At 38.8% G+C, this 9,787-nt stretch overlaps 1 non-coding gene across 1 annotated transcript; it reads right to left on the reverse strand.

The window, feature by feature from the left end:
- Positions 1 to 7,566: 7,566 nt before the first annotated feature.
- Positions 7,567 to 7,674, reverse strand: LOC112780662 (small nucleolar RNA R71). Its single transcript, XR_003191483.1, has one exon. It is a non-coding gene; the product is annotated as a small nucleolar RNA R71 (small nucleolar RNA).
- Between the last annotated feature and the right edge of the window lie 2,113 nt (positions 7,675 to 9,787).

The following is a 9,787-nucleotide window of genomic DNA, read 5'->3' on the forward strand; positions in this document are numbered from 1 at the left end:
TGATATTTTTGGCAGTTCCTTTAAACTATGGAAAATATAAAAACTACCATGTTTTGACCATGTGTGCTTCAAATATTTTTCTTATCATAATAATTTTGCTCTGATATCTTGTCTAGGAAAAATATTTGAATAAACTCTCTTGCTAATTGATATGTGTAAAAAGTTTGAGCAGACAATCAAATTATTGATAACAAATGAGTTTTGTATATCATTCAAATCTGCTCATAAATCAAGCATTTAGCATTATGTAATAAAAATGCTAAATAACATTGTTACTTGATGTAACACCCTACCATACAGAGTCTTATACTTAAGTCATAATTCAGAGATGGCAAGGTATTACGACCTCTAAAACAAAAATTTAGTACGTATAGTAGTATGAATAATTGATTATAACTAGGAGCCTTTATAGAAAACGGGGTAAACAAAAAAAAATGTAACTCAAAAGCGCTACACTCCGATCGATAACGTAACGAGTAAAGGATAAGCGAACGCGAGATCATATATATAAAGAGTGTCAAAAACAGGAATAACAAGACTCAAAATCTGGCCGCGAAGATAACCGGTCCGAGCATAGCAATATATACATATAATAAAATAAGGAAAACCCCAAGGAAAGCCCAAAGGGACACAAATACAGAAACCTATTCTCCAAACCTCCTATAAGAGGAGTCATCACAGTTTGTATTATTTAATGGAGATAAAAGTATCTAAACAAGATATATAACCCAAAACAGAGTCCCGAGAACAAAGATCTTCGCTAATCCAGAAGTCTCCAGCATGCCTCAACGAGAAGCCTCGCGTCCTGCATCTGAAAACCACAAAATCCGCATGGGTGAGAACCAGAGGTCCCCAGCACGGTAACAACTTCCACATATATAATACATAATAATAGAGGAAAGTCGAAGGCAATCCTAGAACTTCCTCCAGATAATATCAAAGCTTATAAACAAACTAAACCGTAAGTGGCAACTGACTAAAGATTCTTCAGTCTAACTAATACTTCCCTTTCCAATTCCTTCAGACCTCCCAACCACCAGCAGGAGTATAATATAGCAAACACAGTTATATCAGACAAGAAATTTACAAATAGGAACAGATAAGGCATTTAGACAATTAGCAAGTAATATGCAGTCAAATAGGCAATCTCAAACAATTCATGTAGTATGCTTATGATGCATGCCTGTCCCTAGTGGCTAATGATATCATCTGTCGATTATAGAACCAACCCGACAAGTCCTGGTAGCTAACCATTGGACTGTCCCTCTGTCGCGCATCCCCAACTCGAGTTATACTCATCATAAACTTGATCATAATCATGATCCATATCCATCACCCTCACTGGTGAATATTTACGGGGGCGAGCTCATCCGGGTCTTTCACAGTGCCCGGCCACACTTACGACATAGGGTCAAAAGATCTTCGAGTCTCAACCTGGAGCACGTGGTGGCTAGCCACTGCTTCCTCCTAGGGAAACCCTCATCTCCGATGGTGGAAGTGCAAACATTCACAATTCATTCAACAATATATATGCATTTATACTTAGCCATAATCATGGCTCCGCCGTAACACGGCAATAATCTAGCCATCCGGCTCACGGTTAAATCCATAATCAGCCAATTCATTAACAATTACGGCCCTTCGGCCCATGGCACAACAAGCACTTCCACCGCCATTCTCCGTATCTCACATAATCATCTTTGATCCTCATTGATCATTCATTTTTCCCCTTGCTTCACTCGCAAGTTACCACATTCACTAGCCCTTTTTCTCATGCTAGGCATATCATAATGATTCAAGACATAAGTGGTGAGATCGGAGGCTTAGAAGTATGAAATTTGGCTTTTAAAACTCAAAAATCAACTTTGGGATGAAAACAGGGCCACGCGTACGCGCACTCCACGCGCACGCGCTGATGGCCAAAAACTCATCGACGCGCAAGCGTCATACGCGCGAACGCGTGGGTTGAAAAATATCCAAACGGCGCGCAAGCGTCAGCCACGCATACGCGTGGGTGCTCTTGCGCCCAGGCACAAAACTGGCACAATTCTGGCACAACTCTTTGGAAAATAGCTGGGCATATGGCGCAGCGCATCGACGCGCCCGCGCACACCACGCGCACGCGTGGATGGTGCTTCCTAGAAGAATGGCGTGCACGCGCCAAGTGTGCCTACGCGCGGAGGGTTATTCAGCTAAAAATTTTCTAAGTTAAAAGCTGCAGAATTCACAGATTCAACCCCCAATCTTCCGACGGTCATAACTCTCTCATTTTAAATCATTTTTCACCCGTTCTTCGAACGGCATGGACATCCCGGATCCAATTTCATTTCTAAACAGATTTGGCACAAATCAGAGGTCCGTAGTCCAAGTTATGTCCCGTCAAAGTATGCCCAAAAACCATGTTTTCATACAAAACCACAAAGTGCCATTTTCAAAACAAGCCACTTTCAACTCTTTTCAAAATCAATCAAAACATGCCAATTTCAACCCTTTTCTTTGAAATAATTCAAAATGTACCAAAATCAACAACAAGCCATCCTCAACTCGCACATTGACACTTTACCAAAATTTCCAAAACCACATCCAACCATTTTAACACTTATCAATCAAATGGCTAAAGGACAAATACAATATCATGTCATACATCCTTCCTCATCCCAATTTCCAATAATTCCATTTCCAACTAACCATCATTATACATAATCATCATCATACTCACCATCAACATGGTACCACCCATCAATTCAACCTCAATCATCCATCAAGCATATATCACAACATGCATTTCTCATATATCACACAATCAAGGCATCAATATTCATAATCACATATATGATCACATCATATATCTCAACCATTCAACAACATCAACAATTCAATGCCTATCTTAGGGCCTCTAGCCTAAGTATTTCCTACCACATTACATATTAGATACGGGAAACCGAAACCATACCTTAGCCGATTTCCCACGCTCAACCGGAGCACTTCCAAACCACTTGTCCACAAGCTCTCAAGGTCTTAACACCTCCAAGAACAGATTTTATCACACAAAACCCTCTTCCAAGCTTTCCAAAAATCACCAATCAAGCTCCAACATTCACATATACACAACCTAAGCCACAATCATCATATCCATACACAACATCTCAATACCCAAACATCATAGAACAACAATTTACACTAGAGTTGAGAATCTTACCACACCCAAGGTCCAAGGAAACAAGATTAACCTTCTCCTTCAAGAGAGTTGGGTCCTATAACATCAAAGGGCCCAAAATCTCAACATTTTTGCTCATGCAACTCGAAATCAAGTCTGGAAATTCGAAGAGCAAAACGTGGTTTACCTCAAGATTGATTGTATGGGTTTTGTAGAGCTCTCCGCGGTGAACGCGTGTGATGAGCGGATAATTTATACGCTTTTTGGCATTGTTTTTAGTATATTTTTAGTAGGATCTAGTTACTTTTAGGGATGTTTTCATTAGTTTTTATGTTAAATTCATATTTCTGGACTTTACTATGAGTTTGTGTGTTTTTCTGTGATTTCAGGTATTTTCTGGCTGAAATTGAGGGACTTGAGCAAAAACCAGATTCAGAGGTTGAAGAAGGACTGCTGATGTTGTTGGATTCTGACCTCCCTGCACTCAAAGTGGATTTTCTGGAGCTACAGAACTCGAAATGGCGCGCTTCCAATTGCGTTGGAAAGTAGACATCCAGGGCTTTCCAGCAATATATAATAGTCCATGCTTTGGCCAAGAATAGATGACGCAAACTGGCGTTCAACGCCAGCTCTCTGCCCAATTCTGGCATCCAGCGCCAGAAAAGGATCCAAAACCAGAGTTGAACGCCCAAACTGGCACAAAAACTGGCGTTCAACTCCAAGAAGGACCTCTACACGTGCAACACTCAAGCTCAGCCCAAGCACACACCAAGTGGGCCCCGGAAGTGGATTTATGCATCAATTACTTACTCATGTAAACCTTAGTAGCTAGTTTATTATAAATAGGACATTTTACTAGTCTTTTTGACCATCCGGGATTGTATTATTGATCCTGTGATCACGTTTTGGGGGCTGGCCATTCGGCCATGCCTGGACTTTTCACTTATGTATTTTCAACGGTAGAGTTTCTACACTCCATAGATTAAGGTGTGGAGCTCTGCTGTTCCTCAAAGATTAATGCAAAGTACTACTGTTTTCTATTCAATTCATCTTGTTTCGCTTCTAAGATACCCATTCGTACTTCAATCTGAATGTGATGAACGTGACAATCATCATCATTCCCTATGAACGCGTGCCTGACAACCACTTCCGTTCTACCTTCGACTGAATGAGTATCTCTTAGATCTCTTAATCAGAATCTTCGTGGCGTAAGCTAGAATGATGGCAGCATTCAGGAGAATCCGGAAAGTCTAAACCTTGTCTGTGGTATTCCGAGTAGGATTCAATGAATGAATGACTGTGACGAGCTCCAAACTCGCGATTGCAGGGCGTTAGTGACAGACGCAAAAGGATAGTAAATCCTATTCCAGCATGATCGAGAACTGACAAATGACTAGCCGTGCCATGACAGGGTGCGTTGACCATTTTCACTGAGAGGATAAGATGAAGCCATTGACAAGGGTGATGCCTCCAGATGATTAGCCGTGCCGTGACAGGGCATTGGATCATTTTCCCGAGAGATGACCGAAAGTAGCCATTGACAGTGGTGATGTATCACATAAAGCCAGCCATGGAAAGGAGTAAGACTGATTGGATGAAGATAGTAGGAAAGCAGAGGTTCAGAGGAACAAAAAGCATCTCCATTCGCTTATCTAAAATTCCTACCAATGATTTACATAAGTACCTCTATCCCTATTCTATTATTTATTATTCGAAAACACCATTATCAATTTATATCTGCCTAACTGAGATTTGCAAGGTGACCATAGCTTGCTTCATACCAACAATCTCCGTGGGATCCAACCCTTACTCACGTAAGGTATTACTTGGACGACCCAGTGCACTTGCTGGTTAGTTACACGGAGTTGTGAACCATGGTCTTGGCATCATGTTTTTGGCGCCATTTCCAGGGAAAGAAAGAGCAATGAATTTTACATAATTAAAGTGTAATCACGATTCCGCGTACCAAGTTTTTGGCACCGTTGCCGGGGATTGTTCGAGTTTGGACAACTGACGGTTCATCTTGTTGCTCAGATTAGGTAATTTTCTTTTTGTTTTCTTTTCAAAATTTTTTCAAAAATATTTCAAAATCTTCTCACCTGTTTTTGAAAAAAAAATATAATAAAATATAATGTTTTCAAAAATAAATTATTCTATGGCTTCAAAATTTTTGATAATGAATTCTAGTGTTTCATGAAGCATGTGAAGCCTGGCTGGCTGTAAAGCCATGTCTAAATTCTTTTGGACTGAGGCTTCCAACCATCAGTTGTTACACGACTGTAGGGTATGTCAGGCATGTCATGTCTGAATTACATGCTGAAGCTTGGCTGGCCATTGGCCATGTCTAGTGTTTTGGACCGGAGCTTTCATTGAAAGCTTGGCTGGCTAGTGAGCCATGTCTAATTCCTGGACTGAAGCTTTAGACTAAGAATGCAAGATTCCTGGAATTCATGTTAAAAATTTTGGAATCCTTAATTTTTCTTTTTCATATAATTTTCGAAAAAATCCAAAAAAAATTAGAAAATCATAAAAATCAAAAATATTTTTCTGTTTCTTGTTTGAGTTTTGAGTCATGTCATAAGTTTGGTGTCATTTGCATGTGCATCTTGCATTTTTCGAAAATTTCATGCATTCATAGTGTTCTTCATGATCTTCAAGTTGTTCTTGGTAAGTCTTCTTGTTTGATCTTGATGATTTTTTGTTTTGTGTTGTATGGTGTTTTTCATATGCATTCTTGAATTCTTAGTGCGTAAGCATTAAAGAATTCTAAGTTTGGTGTCTTGCATGTTTTCTTTGCATTAAAAATTTTTCAAAATTGTGTCTATGATGTTCATCTTGACATTCAAAGTGTTCTTGGTGTTCATCTTGACATTCATAGCATTCTTGCATGCATTCATTGTTTTGATCTAAAAATTTCATGCATTGCATAATTTTCATATTTTTCATAAAAATTTTAAAAATCAAAAAATATCTTTCCCTTTTTCTCTCATCAAATTCGAAAATTGAGTTGACTTTTTCAAAAAATTTTAAAAATCAAAGTTGTTTCTTATGAGTCAAATCAAATTTTCAATTTGAAAATCTTATCTCTTTCAAAATCTTTTTCAAAAATCAAATCTTTTTCAAAATTCTTAGTTATTTTCGAAAATTCCAAAAATATTTTTCAAAAATCTTTTTCTTATTTTTATATCAAATTTTCGAAAATAACATAATCAATTAATGTTTTGATTCAAAAATTTGAAGTTTGTTACTTGCTTGTTAAGAAAGATTCAGACTTTAAGTTCTAGAATCATATCTTGTGAATCAAGTCATTAATTGAGATTTTAAAAATCAAATATTTTTCAAAACTAATTTCTAAAATATCTTCTTATCTTATCTTTTTCAAAAATCTAATTTCAAAATATCTTTTCCAACTTCCTAACTTCTTATCTTTTCAAAATTTGTTTCAACTAACTAACTAACTTTTGTTTGTTTATTAACTTTTTCAAAACTACCTAACTAACTCTCTCTCTCTCTAATTTTCGAAAATATCTTCCCTCTTTTTCAAAAATTTCTTTTTTATTAACTAATTATTTTTATTTTTGATTTTAAAAATTTTCGAAAAATACTAACATTTTTCAAAAACCATTTTCGAAAATCACTAACTCTTTTTCAAAAATATTTTTCGAAAATTCTCCCTCTCCCATCTTATTCTATTTATTCATTCATTTACTAACATCTCATCTCTCATCTCTCAACCCTCCTCACAGTTGTGTTTCTTCCATTACATTACATTCTTTGTCTCCCCCTCTTCTTCTACTCACACAGGGACCCCTATACTGTGGTATAAAGGATCTCTATTATTATTATTATTTTTCTGTGCCCTCTTCTTTGTCATATGAGCAGGAGCAAGGATAAGAACATTCTTGTGGAAGCAGATCCAGAACCTGAAAGGACTCTAAAAAAGGAAACTAAGAGAAGCTAAAATACAACAATCCAGAGATAACCTTTCAGAAATTTTCGAACAGGAAAAGGAAATGGCAGCCGAAAATAATAATAATGTAAGGAAGATGCTTGGTGACTTTACTGCACCTAATTCCAATTTACATGGAAGAAGCATCTCCATTCCTGCCATTGGAGCAAACAACTTTGAGCTGAAACCTCAATTAGTTTCTCTGATACAGCAGAACTGCAAGTTTCATGGACTTCCATCTGAAGATCCTTTTCAGTTCTTAACTGAATTCTTGCAGATATGTGATACTGTTAAGACTAATGGAGTAGATCCTGAAGTCTACAGGCTCATGTTTTTCCCTTTTGCTGTAAGAGACAGAGCTAGATTATGGTTGGATTCTCAACCCAAAGACAGCCTGAACTCTTGGGATAAGCTGGTCACGGCTTTCTTAGCCAAGTACTTTCCTCCTCAAAAGCTGAGCAAGCTTAGAGCTGATGTTCAAACCTTCAGACAGAAAGAAGGTGAATCCCTCTATGAAGCTTGGGAAAGATACAAACAGTTGACCAAAAAGTGTCCTTCTGACATGCTTTCAGAATGGACCATCCTGGATATATTCTATGATGGTTTATCTGAGCTATCAAAGATGTCACTGGACACTTCTGCAGGTGGATCCATTCACCTAAAGAAAACGCCTGCAGAAGCTCAAGAACTCATTGACATGGTTGCTAATAACCAGTTCATGTACACTTCTGAAAAGAATCCTGTGAGTAATGGGACGCCTATGAAGAAGGGAGTTCTTGAAGTTGATACTCTGAATGCCATATTGGCTCAGAATAAAATATTGACTCAGCAAGTCAATATGATTTCTCAGAGTCTGAATGGAATACAAGCTGCATCCAACAGTACTCAAGAGGCTTCTTATGCAGAAGAAGCTTATGATCCTGAGAACCCTGCAATAGCAAAGGTAAATTACTTAGGTGAACCTTATGGAAACACCTATAACTCATCATGGAGAAATCATCCAAATTTCTCATGGAAGGATCAAAAGCCTCAACAAGGCTTTAATAATGGTGGAAGAAACAGGTTTAGCAATAGCAAACCTTTTCCATCATCCACTCAGCAACAGACAGAGAACTCTGAACAAAATACTTCTAATTTAACAAACTTAGTCTCTGATCTATCTAAGGCCACTGTAAGTTTCATGAATGAAACAAGATCTTCCATTAGAAATCTGGAAGCATAAGTGGGCCAGCTGAGTAAAAGGATCACTGAAATCCCTCCTAGTACTCTCCCAAGCAATACAGAAGAGAATCCAAAAGGAGAGTGCAAGGCCATTGACATAAGCACCATGGCCGAACCTGTGAGGAGAGGAGAGGACGTGAATCCCAAGGAGGAAGACCCCCTGGGACGTCCAGTGATCAATAAGGAGCTTTCCTCTGAGGAACCAAAGGACTCTGAGGCTCATCTAGAGACCATAGAGATTCCATTGAACCTCCTTATGCCCTTCATGAGCTCTGATGAGTATTCCTCTTCTGAAGAGAATGAGGATGTTACTGAAGAGAAAACTGCCAAGTTTCTTGGTGCAATCATGAAGCTGAATGCCAAATTATTTGGCATTGATACTTGGGAAGTTGAACCTCCCTTGTTCATCAATGAACTAAGTGATCTGGATCAACTAACATTGCCTCAGAAGAGACAGGATCCTGAAAAGTTCATAATACCTTGTACCATAGGCACCATGATCTTTAAGGCTCTGTGTGACCTTGGTTCAGGAATAAACCTCATGCCCCTCTCTGTAATAGAGAAACTGGGAATCTATGGGGTGCAAGCTGCTAAAATCTCATTAGAGATGGCAGACAATTCAAGAAAATAGGCATATGGACAAGTAGAGGACGTGTTAGTAAAGGTTGAAGGCCTTTACATCCCTGCTGATTTCATAGTCCTGGATACTGGAAAGGAAGAGGATGAATCCATCATCCTAGGAAGACCTTTCCTGGCCACAGCAAGAGCTGTGATTGATGTTGACAGAGGAGTATTAGTCCTTCAAATGAATGAGGACTCCCTTGTGTTTAAAACTCAAGGATCTCCCTCTGCAACCATGGAGAGGAAGCATGAAAAGCTTCTCTCAAAGCAGAGTCAACCCAAGCCCCCACAGTCAAACTTTAAGTTTGGTGTTGGGAGGCCACAACCAAACTCTAAGTTTGGTGTTGAACTCCCATATCCAAACTCTAAGTTTGGTGTTGGAGAGTTTCAACAATGCTCTGAACATCTGTAAGGCTCCATGAGAGCCCACTGTCAAGCTATTGACATTAAAGAAGCGCTTGTTGGGAGGCAACCCAATGTTTATTTATCTAATTTTTATTTTCATTGTTTTTCATGTCTTTATAGGTTCATGATCATGTGGAGTCACAAAATAAATAGAAAAATTAAAAACAGAATCAAAAACAGCAGAAGAAAAATCACACCCTGGAGGAGCATCTGTCTGGCGTTCAGCGCCAGAACAGAGCATGGTTCTGGCGCTGAACGCCCAAAATGGGCAGCTTTTGGGCGCTGAACGCCAGAACAGGCATGGTTCTGGCGTTCAACACCAGAAATGGCACACAAATGGGCGCTGAACGCCCAAAATGGCCACCAACCTGGCGCTGAACGCCCAGAGTTGTGTGCAAAGGCATTTTTTCATGCCTAATGGGTGCAGGGATATA

This window comes from Arachis hypogaea, chromosome 19 (assembly GCF_003086295.3).
Source record: "Arachis hypogaea cultivar Tifrunner chromosome 19, arahy.Tifrunner.gnm2.J5K5, whole genome shotgun sequence".
NCBI lineage: Eukaryota > Viridiplantae > Streptophyta > Magnoliopsida > Fabales > Fabaceae > Arachis > Arachis hypogaea.